Source organism: Schistocerca serialis, chromosome 11 (genome assembly GCF_023864345.2).
Source record: "Schistocerca serialis cubense isolate TAMUIC-IGC-003099 chromosome 11, iqSchSeri2.2, whole genome shotgun sequence".
In the NCBI taxonomy this organism is placed as follows: domain Eukaryota; kingdom Metazoa; phylum Arthropoda; class Insecta; order Orthoptera; family Acrididae; genus Schistocerca; species Schistocerca serialis.
In genome coordinates, this window is record NC_064648.1 from 145,203,303 (window position 1) to 145,220,129 (window position 16,827).

A 16,827-nucleotide genomic window follows, 5' to 3' on the forward strand; every position below is an offset into this window, starting at 1 on the left:
TTCCTACGACGATTTGGAAGTTTTCACATTTTTATGTGCTAATACACTTGCTCTTTTGGAAGATGATAGGAAGAAAAGGCGGAGGAAGCGTTTATGGTGGCACAGAGAGTTTCTCGCGAATTAACGCTAGAGGATGGCGCATATTTTAGAAACTATGTGAGGATGAGTATGGAGGATTTCTGCGGTTTGTTATCACTTGTGGCTCCTCTTGTGTCCAAAACCAACACAAACTTTCGGGAAGCGGTTCCACCAGAGGATCAGTTGGCAGTAACACTCCGTTTTTTAGCCACTGGGGATTCCTCGTAAAACGAAGATTTCATGACAAAACATTTGCATTGTCGCGCGATTGCTAATGCCAACGTCTCACACACGATTGTCGGCATCCGTTGTCAACATTATCACGCGAGGCCGCCGGAATAACAGCAAAACATTGATATACGTGCCAGATGCATGAAAAAATTATATAATGTATTACATACTCTGATATATATAAAACTTTTACCTTCACTTCTTGGGATAAAACTTGCACAATGGCCTCGCAAACACGAAGAATAATGATGCATATGGCACTTTTTGATATTCTATGCAGATACATTAACGTCGAAACGACAGTCGGCACCTTCAAAACTCAAACAGCCGCCAAAGAGCCCGGTACTACGCATGCGCTAATCGCCGAAATAAGCGGCAGTCGACAAGATGACAGGAAATGATAGTACTGCGCATGCGCGAGTTCTTCAAATGTCGTTCATACATGTCGCGTATATGGCCAAAAAGCGATATACAAAATGTATACGCGACGTGTATGAGCTCGAGGATCCGCATACAAGTTCCGTGAATTTTTGTATGAGGTGATGTATCGCGACATGTCAAACTGACATGTCGCTCATACATGTCGCGATACATGTATCCCAGTGTAAACGTACCTTTACGATGTAGAACACACTACGAGCAGGCATGTAACTGATTAGAGTTGCCATTCTCCTTGACAGGTAGACAGCACCCAGAGTGCATTAATGCTGTTTGTGTTTAGTGATGTTACCGTGCCTGGTAGGCATATAAGTGGGGTGAACATTATAAGGTGTTGAGTGATCACTGTGGAGTACACGGAGAGGCCATGTACTCATCTGGGACAGTGTAATCAGCACCTGACACAGTCTGAAAGGGGACTCATTGTGAGTCTTTATTTGGCTGGTTCGTTAACCAGACCTCTTGGGCATTCGTATGTGACAGTGGCCCCATGTTGGACTGTACGCGAATGTGAGGGCAGGCATACTCGTCGACTAAATTCAGGTCGGCCGAGTCTGACCACCACAAGAATGGATATCTATTTTGTGCACCACACACATTGTAACCCCTTCACATCCGCACCTGACATCCGAGGATAAGTAATGGTTCTCTACAACATCCTGTGTCATCTTACACAGACTAGTGGCAGCCAAACTAGGAAATTACTATGCCATATGTAAGCTGCTGTTAACACAAACAGCTGCGTTTGGAGTGATGTTGTGCCTGGGAAGCATGGCTCACTGATGGATGCTGTCTACATCTACATACATACTCTGAAAGCCACCATGTGGTGTGTGGTGGAGGGTACCCTGTACCGCCACTAGTCCTTTCCTTTCTTCGCAGACAGAACAAAGAAAAACGAATGTCTATACGCTTCTGTACGAGCCTTAATTTCTTATATCTTATCTTTGTGGTCCTTATGTGAAATGTGCATAGGCAGTAGTAGAACTGTTCTGCAATCAGCTTCAAATGCCAGTTCTCTAAGTGTTCGCAATAGTGTTCCTCAAAAAGAACGTCGCTTCCCCTCCAGGGTTCCCATTTGAGTTCTCGAAGCATCTCAGTAACACTTGAGTGCTGTTCGAACCTACTGGTAACAAATATAACATCCTGCCTCTGTGAATTGCTTTGATTTCTTCCTTCAGTCCAACGTGGTGGAGAGCAATACTCAAGACTGGGTCGCACTGGTGCCCTAGATGAGCCACACTTCTGTAATATTCTCCCAATAAACCTAAGTCAACCATTTTCCTTCCCCACCACAATCCCCACATGCTCGTTCCACTTTATATCACTTTGCAAGATATTTAAATGATGTAACTGTGTCAAGCAGGACATTACTAATGCTGTATTACAAAATTACGGGTTTGTTTCTCCTACTCACCTGCGTTAACTTACATTTTTCTACATTTTGAGCCAGCTGCCATTCATCACAACAACTAGGAATTTTGTCTAAGTCATCTTGTATCCTCCCACAGTCACTCAAACATGACAACATCCTGTATACCACAACATTATGAGCAAAAGAGTGCAAATTGCTCCCCGTCATGTCTGACAGATCATTTATGAATATAGAAAATAACAGCAGTCCTATCACACTTCCCTGGGGCACTCATAACAGTACCCTTGTTTCTGTTGAACACTCCCCAATAAGGACAGCATACTGTGTTCTATTACTTATATTGTCTTCAAGCCATTACACATCTGGGAACCAATTCCACAAACTCATACCTTCTTTAACAGTCTGCAGTGGGACACTGTGTCAAATGCTTTTCAGAAATCTAGAAATATCGAATCTGTCTGCACCCTTCATTTATAGTTTGCAAGCTGAGTTTCACATGAGTAACACTTTCTAAAATCGTGCTGATTTGTGACATAAGCTTTTCAGCTTCTAGGAAATTTATTATATCCACAATCTGAATATGCTATAGAATTCTGCAGCAAACCAATCCTAAGGATACTTGTCTTTAATTTTGCAGTTTGGTTCTTTTACCTTTTTTATACACTATGTGATCAAAAGTATCCGAACACCCTCAAAAACATACATTTTTCAAATTAGGTGCATTGTGCAGCCACCTACTGCCAGGTACTCCATATCAGTGACCTCAGTAGTCATTAGACATTGTAAGAGAGCAGAATGGGGCACTCTGTGGAACTCACAAACTTCAAAAGTGGTCAGGTGATTGGGTGTCACTTGTGTCATACGTCTGTACATGAGATTCCACACTACCAAACATCCCTTAGTCCACTGTTTCTGATCTGATAGCAAAGTGGAAATGTGAAAGAATACATACAGCACAAACGCTTACAGGCCAACCTCGTCTGTTGACTGACAGGGACTGCCGACAGTTGAAGAGGGCCATAATGTGTAACAGGCAGACCACCACACGGAATTCCAAACTGCATCAGGATCCACTGCAAGTACTATGACAGTTAGGCAGGAGGTGATAAAACTTGGATTTCTTGGTCGAGCGGCTGCTCGTAAGCCACACATCATGCCGGTAAATGCCAAATGATACCTCGCTTGGTGTAAGGAGCGTAAACATTGGACAACTGAACAGTGGAAAAACATTGTGTGGAGTGACGAATCATGGTACACAATGTGGCGATCCGATGGCAGGGTGCAGGTATGGCAACTGTCCAGTGAACGTCATCTGCCAGTGTGTGTAGGGCCAACAGTAAAGTTCGGAGGTGGTGGTGTTACGGTGTGGTCGTGTTTTTCATGGAGGAGGCTTGCACTCCTTGCTGTTTTGTGTGGCACTATCACAGCACAGGCCTACATTGATGTTTTAAGAGCAATTTGGGGATGGCAACTGCATCTTTCAGCACAACTGAACACCTGTTCATAATATACAGTCTGTGGCAGAATGGTTACACGACAATAACATCCATGTAATAGACTGTCCTGCACAGAGTCCTGACCTGAATCCTATAGAACACCTTTGGGATGTTTCGGAATGCCGACTTTGTGGCATGCCTCACCGACCGTCATCGATTCCTCTCCTCAGTGCAGCACTCCGTAAAGAATTGGCTGCCATTCCCCAAGAAACCTTCCAGCACCTGATGGAACATATGCCTGCAAGAATGGGAGCTATCATCAAGGCTAAGGGTGGGCCAACGCCATATTCAATTCCAGCATTACCAATGGAGGTATCCAGATACTTTTGATCACATAGTGTAGACAGGAGTCACCTGGACTTCCTTCTAGTTTGTTAGGTCTCTGCTGAGGGCAAGAGATCCACGATGAATGCGAGGTAAGGGGACAATGCCATATGGTACTTTTTGTAAAACTGCCCTATGTTCAGCAATGAATTGTGGTTCTAAAGTACCCTGGATAACCATTGTGTGAATATGTCAACAACCTGGGGAGTGGTCCTGTTCTTCCAATGTTTTGGGGAGACACAGCGTATTAGTCCTCGCCACATGATGTGGTGAGCCACTGGATATGACTTCAGGTTACGGCTGGTAGTGACCAAGGGAACTCTGATGCAACAACGTTACATCACAGGCACCTTGCTTCCCAGTGTGTTACCTGTCATGCGACACTACTGTCGGGCCATTTTTCAACAGGGCAATGCTCATCCCCATGTGGCACGTGTGTATGAACTATCTGTGTGATGCTGAGGTACTATCATATCTATGTAGGGCCAGCTCGGATATCATCTCTGACCCACTGCCCGTAGCCAGGATATCGAGGACCAGTTACAGCATTTGTGGGCTAGCTTGGCTCTGGAGAGGATACAATGGCTTTACAACAACCTTTCCACCGAATCAGTGCATGCATTCAGGTCAGAGGAGGTGCAATATTCTACTGATAGGTGGCTCATACTGCCAAATTCTTTGTAAATTATTCGACTTGATAAGCACTGAAATAACACCACATACCCTCTCGACTGTGAAGTTTCATTTCAGTTCCTCCTATTCTTTCAGATGCTATGCTATAACGTCAGGTGGTGGACCACTGAATCGATTGCAATCAAACTTGGAACACATATCATGTCTGTTCATAAAACACAGCCTGTCCCAGAATGGTTACATGACAATAACAAGCAAGCACTGTGTGAGTAAGAACCAGCAACATTCCATAGTAATGAGGGTGGGTGTTAAAACAGGATGATGAAGCGAAACTCAAGAACGACTTGAAAAATTTCAACCACTCTTTGTACGAGTGGCTTTTGAAAAGTCCGTGCAAAAATAAAAACTACTTACGTGTATGGGGTAAACCTTTTTTATTTTTCAACATAGTCTCCTTTTAGACTTATACACTTCATCCAACACTGTTCTAATTTGTTGATCACTTCTGAATAATAGGAATTGTCCAAGTCTGCAAAATAGCTATAAGTTGCTGCAATCACCTCCTCGTTTGAATAAAATCTTTGTCCTGCCAGCCATTTCTTCAAATTGGGGAACAAACAGTAGTCCGAGGGAGCCAAATCTGCAGAATAGGGGGATGTGAAATGAGTTAGAACCCTGTTTCCATTAATTTTGCGACCACAATGCACAGGTGTGTGCTGGTGCATTGTTGTCATGGAAAAGGACTTTTCTGCAGTGTTTTTCTTGCAGCTCAGTTTTCAAACGGTCCAATAACGATAAATAATATGCACCTGTAATAGTTTTACCATTTTCCAGATACTTGATGAGGATTATCCACTGCAAATCCCAAAAGGCAGTCGCCATAACCTTTCCAGCTGAAAGACTGGCTTTCACCTTTTTTGGTGCAGATTCTGCCTTGGTAACCCATTTTTTAGATTGTTCCTTGGGGTCAGGAGTATAGTAATGTATCCATGTTTCATCCACAGTGATGAAACGACACTTAAAGTCCTGCAGATTCTTCCTGAACAGCTGCAAACCATCCCTGCAACACTTCACACAATTCCGTTTTTGGTCACACATGAGCAGTTGTGGGATCCATCTTGCAGACAGCTTTCTCATGTTCAAATGTTTATGCAAAATATTATGTACCCATTCATTCGAGATGCCAACAGCACTAGCAATCTCACGCACCTTAACTCTTCTGTCATCCACGACCATATCATATTGTGGATTTTATCAATGATTTCTGGAGTCATAAGCTCCACAGGTGTCCAGAACATTCAGCATCACTTGTGTCCATATTGTCACTCCAAAAATTTTGAAACCACTTATAAACTGTTCCAATCAAAGGTGCAGAGTCACTGTAATGTTTATCAAGCTTCTCTTTAGTCCCCTGAGGCGTTTTGCCTTTCATAAAGTAATGTTTAATCACCACACGAAATTCTTTTTCGCCCATTTTTTTGACAAACACTCGACTTCCTTGATTCACACAAATGCCAAACACAAAGAAATAGACCAATATGGCTGAAACTTGGTGTGCGTTCTTTCCAAAGATGCTAATAACTAAACATGACCTCGATATGTGCCGGTGGTGCCATCTCTCGGACTCTGCACAGACTTTTCAAATGTCCCTCGTATACAGGGCGAATCACTTAAAACTTGCACCAAAAATACTGTCGAAATGGAAAGGGCTATTGATGTGCGGTTTTCACAGAATGGATTGATAGTCAAGGGCTTGTATTGTTAAACAATGAACGGATTGTAATAGTACTTAGAAAGTGCGTGATTTGTGCAAACATACACTTTATCAAATGGAACAGTGCCTATTAACACTAACAGACTAAAAGTAGGGTAAATTAGAATACCAGTGGTGTCTGTTGCAGGATTCTAGTGCAAGTCATGTACCGAGATATCGCATTTTGAAAAGTTTCCACACCCCACTTGTTTGTGTCATTCAACCTGTGAAGTTGCTAGGTACAATGTTGTTATGTTTGCTTACAGTGTGCTTGTGTGTTCCTTGAGTGCATTCCGACTTGCCAATCTGTTAATGTGTGACTGTCAAACCTGTGGGTTGTGGGCGGATGATGGGATTTACCAACACAGGAAAAGTTGACGGTGTACGGAGAGTGCAGGAAGGATGCAGTTCATTCTTGTACAGTGTGTCTAGTAACAACGTGAACATCTTGGCAATTATTTGTCAACCTCTTCAACTGGTTACGTGATAGTGCAACACCTAGGCGACGTAACAGAAGGAAACAGGTGACGACAGAAGATGGGAAACTCATGTTCTTGGTGCTGTTGCAGTAGATCCACACGTTAGCTCCTGTGTAACTGCACAAGGAAGTGGCATAAATCAGCCAAGTGCCCTAGACATTCTCCATCGACACAGATTCCATCACTATCGCATCTCTGTCCATCAAGAGCTGCACGGAAACTTTGATGAGAATTATGTTATCTTCTGTACATTGGTATTAAGACAGAGTACTGCATGTGTATCATGTATCTTGTTTAGTGATGAAGCCACATTTACCAATCACGGTCTGGTAAACTGCCAAAACATGCACTACTGGTCTGTTAAGGGTCCCTGTTGGTCAGGTGGAATGACGGCATCCACAGAGTGTAAATGTGTGGTGTAGAATAGTGAACCATCAGCTCACAGACCCATTTTTCATAGACAAAACAATGGACACGCACAAGTATCACAGCCTCCTAACAGACCATCTTCCTGAGATGCAGGACGACGTTTCTCTGCAGACTGGGACGAACCTTTGGTTCCAACATGTTGGCTGTCCAGCTCATAGTGCACGAAGTGCTATACAGCGTGTCTTCACGAACTGTTTCCAAAACATTGGATTGGATGCAGAGGATCAGTACCTTGGCCATCCCATTCCCTGGATTTGACGCCTGTAGACTTCTTTCTGTGGTAAAAGCTGAAAGTCACTCTCTACAAGGACGTACCAACTACACCCGATGATATGCAATGACGTATTACTGCAACCTGTCCGGACATCTCCACTGTAGTGCTAGCACGTGTGGAGCAGACGATCCCTACCAGAGTGGAAGTGTGTATTGCCGTTACTGATGGTCACTTTAAACACAACACGGATGATGGGATTTACCAACACAGGAAAAGTCGACATGCTCATGGTGTATGGTCAGTTGTCTTGCTACTGGTCAGAATCCACATAACTAATGTATGCCCCTGTATTGTTCTTTAGCATGTACTACACTAGTGTGTCAGAACTTTTGAAAATACGATATCTTGTAAACGACTTGCACTAGAATCTTGCAACGAACACCATTCTAATTTACCCTACTTTTAGTTTACTGGTGCCAATAGGCATTGTCACATTTAAAAGAGTGAATGTTTGCAAAAAAAAAAAAAAAAATACACCTTCTCAGTATTTATATTAAATTTCAGCCTCCAGTTGCATAAGCAAAGAAACTTAACCTATGTTTTGGCTATAATAATGTATCCTTCTTCAGAAATGTCACATTATAAAATTAAAATTAAAACATGCCAGATATTGGCCTTATCAAACTTAAAATGTTAGTACTACAGTACATAGTCATAAGACTGTGTCACTTCTACTAATGCTTGCTGATAGTCCACACAAAGAGACCAGACAGGTGGGCCGTGGGTGCTGAGTCGTAACTCAGAATTACAGGGAGTTACCACTCACCACCCGTGGCCCAACTGTCTGGCCTGTTTGTGTGGACTATCGGCAAAACAATAATAGAAGTGACGCAGTCTTATGACTATGGACTGTGGTACTAACATTTTAAATTTGATAAGGCCAATATCTGGCATGTTTTAATTTTAATTTTATATTGTCACATATCTGAAAAAGGCTACATTTTTATAGCCAAAACCTAGGTAAAGTTTCTTTGCTTATGCAACTGGAGGCTGAAATTTAATATAATTATATTTTACAGTTGCTGACTCTGCTGCACCATGCTAAAAATATTTCTCAGAATTATTACAATCTATGTATTTGCTAACAATGCAAGCCCCTGACTACTGACCCATTCTGTGAAAACCGCACATCAAAAGCAAGTTCCATTTCCGCAATATTTGAAGCACAAGTATTAGGTGATTCGCCCTTTATACGCAACTCATTATTTGTATATTACCACCTCTAGTGATGGGTGTGGGGATGAGAAGCTGTTACATGTAAAAACAACTGAGAACGACCAATACCAGTATTGAATCCACAGTTTGTACTGTGGGAGTAAGGTACCCTACTATGCTTATAGATGCAGATAGGGATGGGAAGAGTGTGATGTGTAAAAGTATTCTACAGTGACCTGTTGGTGTTGCTTTTGTGCATTTAGCTGCCTTGGAATACTTTAGAAATATGGAGTGCAATTTACCTCTCACATGTGATTTTCAGTGAGTCCACTAGGTCACGAAATGAGTGCTGCAGCAAGCCAGTAATTTAGTCACCATGTTTTGGGATCTAAGATCGTGTGATATGGCTGAATATCACAGATTAATTGAACACCACTACTGAGCCATGTAGTGTAAAACTGCAGAGAATTAGACATTTATGTGCGCAACATATGCGACATACCATATGCAGGTGAAGCTGTAAGTAAAAAGTGAGTATTAAAATAAAAAGAGAGGCAACTAAGGAAGAAAGCAGCACAATTTTTTTAGGAACTGTTACAGACAAGCATATGACATGGGGGGGGAGGGGCACACTGAAGCACCATGAAAAAGATGTACACACATATTTTCTTCACGTGCAAAATGGTAAATTTGTGGATGATACAGATAGATAACACCTACAGGAACATTAAAGAGGCCTTTGGGGCAAAGAGGAGCAGCTGTATGAATATCAAGAGTTCAGATGGAAAACCAGTCCTAAGCAAAGGAGAGAAGCCTGAAAGGTAGGAGCAGTATGTAGAGGGTCAATACAAGGGAGATCAACTTGAAGTTGATAGTATGAAAAGGGAAGTGGGTGTAGATGAGGGTAAATGGGAGATATGATACTGTGAGAAGAATTTGATAAAGCACTGAAAGACCTAAGTCAAAACAAGGCCCTGGTAGTAGACAACATTGTCAGGACTACTGACAGACTTGGCAGGGCCAGTCATGACAAAACTCTTCCATCTGGTGTGCAAGACATCAGGAAGAATGTCATAATTCCAGCTCCAAAGAAATCAGTTGCTGACAATTGTGGAAATTACTGAACTATTGGTTAATTACATAATGGCTCCAAAACCCTAACGCAAATTATTTACAGAAGAATGGAAAAACTGGTAGAAGGCAACCTCAGAGGAGACGACTTAGCTTCTGAAGAAATATAGGAACATGCAAGACAATAGTGACCCTATAACTTACCATAGAAGATAGGTTAAGGAAAGGCAAACTTACATTTTCAGTATTTGTAGATTCGAGAAAGCTTTTGACAATGTTGGCTGGGATATTCTCCTTGAAATTCTGAAAGTAGCAGGGGTAAAATACAGGGAGGAAAAGGCTATTTGCAACTTGTATAGAAACTAGATGGCAGTGATAAAAGTTGAGGGGCGTGAAGGGGAAGCAGTGGTTGAGAAACGAGTGAGGCAGGGTTGTAGCGTATCCCTGATGTTATTCAATCTGTACAGCGAGGAAACAGTAAAGGAATGCGAAGAAAAATTTTGTGTAGGAATTAAGTTTCAGAAAGAAGAAATAAAGACTCCGAGGATTCCTGATGGTACTGTAATTCTGTCACACACAGCAAAGGACTTGGAACAGTTTAACAGAATGGACATTGTCTTGAATGGAGGATATAAGATGAACATCAACAATAGAAAAATAGTGATAATGGAATTCAGTCAAATTAAATCAGGTGATGCTGAGGGAATTAGATTAGGAAATGAGACACTTAAAGTAGAAGATGAGTTTTGCTCTTTGAGCAGCAAAATAACTGATGATTGCCAAAGTAGAGGATATAAATGGTAGACTGGCAATGACAAGAAAAGCATTTCTGAAGAAGATCGAACAATGGAAACTCCACATAGGAATATCAACAATGTCGGAAAAGACAGATTACTACTTCCTGTAAAGAAGTCAAGTTGCAGATAGGCACAATTAAAAGACACTTACATAAAGCTTCCAGCCACACCTTTCTTCAGTGAAACACACACACATAATATTCATACACACACAAGCAATCATACACACATGACTGCCAACTCCAGCATCTCAGGCCTCAGATGCTTGAGTTGGCAGTTCTGTGTTCGTGAGGTGTGCTTGCTTGTGCGTTTGAATAGTGTGTGTGTGTGTGTCTCTTTTACTGATGAAGGCTGTGGTCGAAAGCTTTATGTAAGTGTCTTTTAATTGTGCCTGTTAACAACTTCATGTATCCTTTTTTAAGTAGCAATTTGTCATTTCCTACACTGTTGATATGTCTGAAGAAGAGAAATTTGTTTACACCAAGTATAGATTTAAGTGTTAGGAAGCATTTTCTGAAGGTATTTGCCTGGAGTGTAGCCATGTATGGAAGTGAAACATGGACAATAAACAGTTCAGATACAAAGAGATTAGGAGCTTTCAAACTGTGATGCTACAGAAGAATGTTGAAGATTAGATGGGTCGATCACATAAAAAATGAGTAGGTACTGGATATATTTGGGGAGACAGGAAATTTGTGGTGCAACTTGGCCAAAAGAAGGGATCAGTTGATAGGACACATTCTAAGAAATTAGGGAATCACCAATTTAGTACTGGAGGGGAGTGTGGGAGGTAACAATCATAGGAGACCAAAAGATGAATGCAGTAAGCTGATTCAGAAGGATGTGGGTTTCGGAGATGAAGCGGCTCCCACAGTCTAAAGTAGCATGAAGAGCTGCATCAAACCAGGACTGAAGGCCACAACAACAAAGGTCTCTGAATAATGTACTTGCATACCTGCATCTCTCTTTAGCGAGTATAAAACAACATATGTAGTGGTAATGACAATATTATGAAAAGTATAGATTGTTACGCACCATATAGAGGCAACACTGAGTCGCAGATAGTCACAACAAAAAGACTACTAAAGATTTAAGCTTTTGGCCAAAAGGACTTCTTCTGAAGTAGAAAACACACACACATTCACACAGGCACAACTCACACACACACACACACACACACACACACACACACACACACACACACACATGATCAGTGTCTCTGTCCCCAATAGCCACAGTGGCCAGAGACAGTGGTCCCGACGGCCAGGTTAGTTTGGCATGGAGGTCTCAGTGGAGTTATACTGGAAAAGTGCCTTAAAGACTCAATGGAAAACATTTTGAAATCAAATTTTGCACGAACATCCTAAATATTCACAGACTGACTGGTCATCCTGTACAGTTCTTCCCCATACCACGGAAGAGACAGCAAAAGGTATTTGTGGTTCCACACAATTCCGTGGCCAGACGGGTTACCCACAGGGGACTTACCATCTATGGGAGAAATCTGTTACATTTTCTGTACAGTTAATAGGTCAGAATTTACACATAACAATATTTCAAATATACTTAAAGGGAAGTCACAATGAATTAATGTTCCAAATATTGGTCAGAAAACACATGATATCCATCTAGTAAACTTTTAAGCAAAATCTGTAAGACAGTTTGGCAGAATTAATTCTAAAAATTGAAATTATGTTACTTCATTCCATCCCAATTGAGACATTTCAAATAAGTATGATAAAACTGCATGTAACTTAACGTGAGATGAGTAAAATATTAGGTTATACATCAGTTTCTACAGCAAAATAAACACACACAAAATGTTTTATCTGACTAATATATCTGATCCCAAGGAGAATTACAGCTAGACCTAAAATAACCTGCAAGTGATCACCAATGAAGGGAGACAAGATATCGTTCAAAATAATTATCTTTGGAAAAATTAATGAACCACTATTTGAGTCATAAGCTAAGAACAAAACGCTAACAAGGGAACCTCCCCATCGCACCCCCCTCAGATTTAGTTATAAGTTGGCACAGTGGATAGGCCTTGAAAAACTGAACACAGATCAATCGAGAAAACAGGAAGAAGTTGTGTGGAACTACGAAAAAAATTAATAAAATATACAATCTGATTAGTCCATGTGCAACATAGGCAACATCAAGGAGAACGTGAGCTCAGGAGCGCCGTGGTCCCGTGGTTAGCGTGAGTAGCTGCGGCACATGAGGTCCTTGGTTCAAGTCTTCCCTCGACTGAAAATTTTACTTTCTTTATTTTCGCAAAGTTATGATCTGTCCGTTCGTTCATTGACGTCTCTGTTCACTAATAAGTTGTTTTACGACCGCACCGCAAAATCGTGCAATTAGTAGACGAAAGGACGTGCCTCTCCAATGGGAACTGAAAACATTTGATCCCAAGGTCATAGGTCAACCGATTCCTCCACAGGAAATACTGTCCGATATATTCTATACGACACTGGTGACGGCATGTGCGTCACATGACGGGAATATGTTGTCGGCCCACCTAACTTGTACACTTAGCGAATGGGTAATAAGATTCTTCTACCTTGCCCGATTTAGGTTTTCTTGTGGATGTGATAATCACTCCCAAAAAAGTGATGAAAACATAAGAGTTTGTCACATAAACGGAAAATAAAAAATTAAACTTCTCACTCGAGGGAAGACTTGAACCTAGGACCTCTCGTTCCGTAGCTGCTCTCGCTAACCACGGGACCACGGCGCTCCTTGACTCTCATTGTCCTTGATGTTGCCTATCTTCGAATGGACTACTCAGTTTGTATATTTTACTAATTTTTTTCGTAGTTCCACACAACTTCTTCCTGTTTTCTCGATTGATCTGTGTTCAGTTTTTCAAGGTCTATCCACTGTGGCAACTTATAACTAAATCTGAGGGGGGTGCGATGGGGAGGTCCCCTTGTAAGTTGCTGGGTCAATGCAGGGAATCAACTCCTCATGGTGAAACCTGAGAAGGGGTTGTAGTAGAACACTCCAAAAAGCAACGTGCAATGCCTCAGCAGTTACTAGTGAAAAGACGAGGTAGAAAAACCAGTACTGTCACAAGGATTCAGCATGAAGTGTCCCTCTTCAACAGTACAGAAAACACAGAATACCATTAGTTGTTGTTGTGGTGGTCTTCAGTCCTGAGACTGGTTTGATGCAGCTCTCCATGCTACTCTATCCTGTGCAAGCCTCTTCATCTCCCAGTACCTACTGCAACCTACATCCTTCTGAATCTGCTTAGTGTATTGATCTCTTGGTCTCCCTCTACGATTTTTACCCTCCACGCTGCCCTCCAATACTAAATTGGTGATCCCTCGATGCCTCAGAACATGTCCTACCAACCGATCCCTTCTTCTTGTCAAGTTGTGCCACAAACTCCTCTTCCCCCAATTCTATTCAATACCTCCTTATTAGTTTTGTGATCTACCCATCTAATCTTCAGAATTCTCATGTAGCACCACATTTCGAAAGCTTCTATTCTCTTCTTGTCCAAACTATTTATCGTCCATGTTTCACTTCCATACATGGTTACACTCCATACGAATACTTTCAGAAATGACTTCCTGACACTTAAATCAATACTGGATGTTAACAAATTTCTCTTCTTCAGAAATGCTTTGCTTGCCAATGCCAGTCTACATTTTATATCCTCTCTACTTCGACCATCATCAGTTATTTTGCTTCCCAAATAGCAAAACTCATTTACTACTTTAAGTGTCTCATTTCTCAATCTAATTCCCTCAGCATCACCCGGCTTAACTCTACTACATTCCATTATCCTCGTTTTGCTTTTGTTGATGTTCATCTTATAGCATTAGTGGCATGGCAAAAGGGTAAGAATAAAACAGCAGAGAGCTCAAAATTAGCTGAACAGTGTTGGGTGGCAATCACTCACTGATATAAAATCAGCACGCAGATTGGCAGTCAGGACAATTGTAGTCCCATTGTTTCAGTCGCATGAAGAAACCGTACCACTGGAAAATGTTCAGACTAGTCCCAGCTTGTTATAACGAAGGAAAAAGCAGGTTCCAAAACCCAGAAACTCAGAATCGAGCATGGAGTGAATTGAAGAATGGGCATGAGGTGATGACACCCAGCTTGAGACTACATTAATATTAGAATTAAAATGCTACAATACTTACACATCTAATGATCCTGATCAATTAGGCCATGACAGACCATCTTAACATCAATTACAAATGAATGAACATGTAATGTCTTTAGCACAACCAACTTTCCAAAAATTAATGAACTGCTTTACACATAAGATCCATTTTAAATTGCACAATTCTTTTGTGCATGCATGCATTTTAGGTATCTTTCAATAGCTTTGGATGCTTGTTACAAATGAGGATCTAATGTGACATTAAATAACTGAGAAGACTGACATGTCACTTAAATTCAGCGAACATTAATAAACCGTTATGAAAATTCCTGGCAGATTTAAACTGTGTGCCGGACTGAGACTCGAACTCGGGACCTTTGCCTTTCACGGGAAAGTGCTCTACCAACTGAGCTACCCAAGCACGACTCACGCCCCATCCTCACAGCTTTCCTTCTGCCAGTACTTCGTCTCCTACATTCGAAACTTTACAGAAGCTCTCCTGCGAACCTTGAGATTTTGAGAAACATCCCACAGGCTGTGGCTAAGCCATGTCTCCGCATATCCTTTCTTTCAGGAGTGGTAGTTCCGCAAGGTTCGCAGGAGAGCTTCTGTAAAGTTTGGAAGGTAGGAGACGAGGTACTGGCAGAAGTAAAGCTGTGAGGACGGGGCGTGAGTCGTGCTTGGGTAGCTTAGATGGTAGAGCACTTGCCTGCGAAAGGCAAAGGTCCCGAGTTCGAGTCTCGGTCCGGCACACAGTTTTGATCTGCCAGGAAGTCTCATATCAGCACACACTCTGCTGCAGAGTGAAAATCTCATTCTGTTAATAAACTGTCTTCAGATAAACTATAACGAACCACTTAAGTGTAGCAAAGCCGAGGGCAAAATTAGAAATGGTGTGTTTTAAACAAACATTATCCTGCATCCACAGTGTTAAAATGAATTAGGGAGTTTCCTATATTTATCAGCAAAACACTGACTCTACAGCAGGTAAATGATATGCAAGTGTACACTAAAAAAAAAACTAAAAATTTATGGTACCTGAATGGTGTACTGAATTGACGAACATATGTCACAGGGGAGCTTTCCACAAAATATGGAAATCCTTCATTCTGAACATGGCTCAGCACAGCACAGTACATGTGCGTACATTTACACAAATGTCAGATTGGCAAGAGTGGACCATGAGTTATGTGGCAAGGAAGAAAATGAGGAGTGTGAAGTCACTACAAACACAATTGCTACTCTAAACTGAGGCTGGCAGAGAAGAGAGACTCCATGTAAGGAATACATACTGTAGTTTCACAACTGAACAGACTCCTGTGTGGATGACATAGTAATAAGGATCCTTGGGGTAGAGAAATGACTGAAGTGGTTGAAAACAAATAAGTCGCCAGGTCCAGATGGAATTCCAATTCAGTTTTCCAAAGAGTGCCCTACAGCACTGGCCTATTTCCTAGATTGCAGTTATCGTGAATCTCTCGACCAGCGCAATGTCCCAAGTGACTGGAAAAAGAAGCAGGTTGACTCCTGTGTATAACAAGGGCAAAAGAATAGACCCACAGAATTATAGACCAATATTCCTAACATCAGTTTGCTGCAAAATCCTTGAACAAATACTCAGTTTGAATATAACAAATTTTCTTAAGAGCATGAATCTTTTGTACACAAATTAGCACTGTTTTAGAAACCATTACTCATGCAAAACTGTTTACATTTTCTCACATGATATACAGGGCATGGATTTTAAATCCAGACAAACAAGACCTTTTTCTTTTTTTTAAAAGCAAATTTATTAAAACACAATACAAGTGAAAATGAAAATCCTTTTAAATGTAAGAAGTGGTGTCATTCAAGGGTAACATTACTTGATGTAACACCCTCTGGCCACAATGATTGCCTCCTACCTTGTCCTGAAGTGATCACATGCTCTCTTTAAAATAGCACTGTCCTTATTTGGAAATACTGCTTTGATGGCAGTGCATAGAAATATGGCATTATTGGGAACTCTTTCAACTACGCTCCAAACATAGTAATCAAGGGAGTTCAAATCCAGGCTATCTGGAGGCCAGATCTCCTTCGACCAGAACACGTCAACATTATTCGAGAGCCAGTTTTGGAGTAAATGACCCATGTGCAGGCCTCCTCTGCCATCTGATGCATTGTTTGCT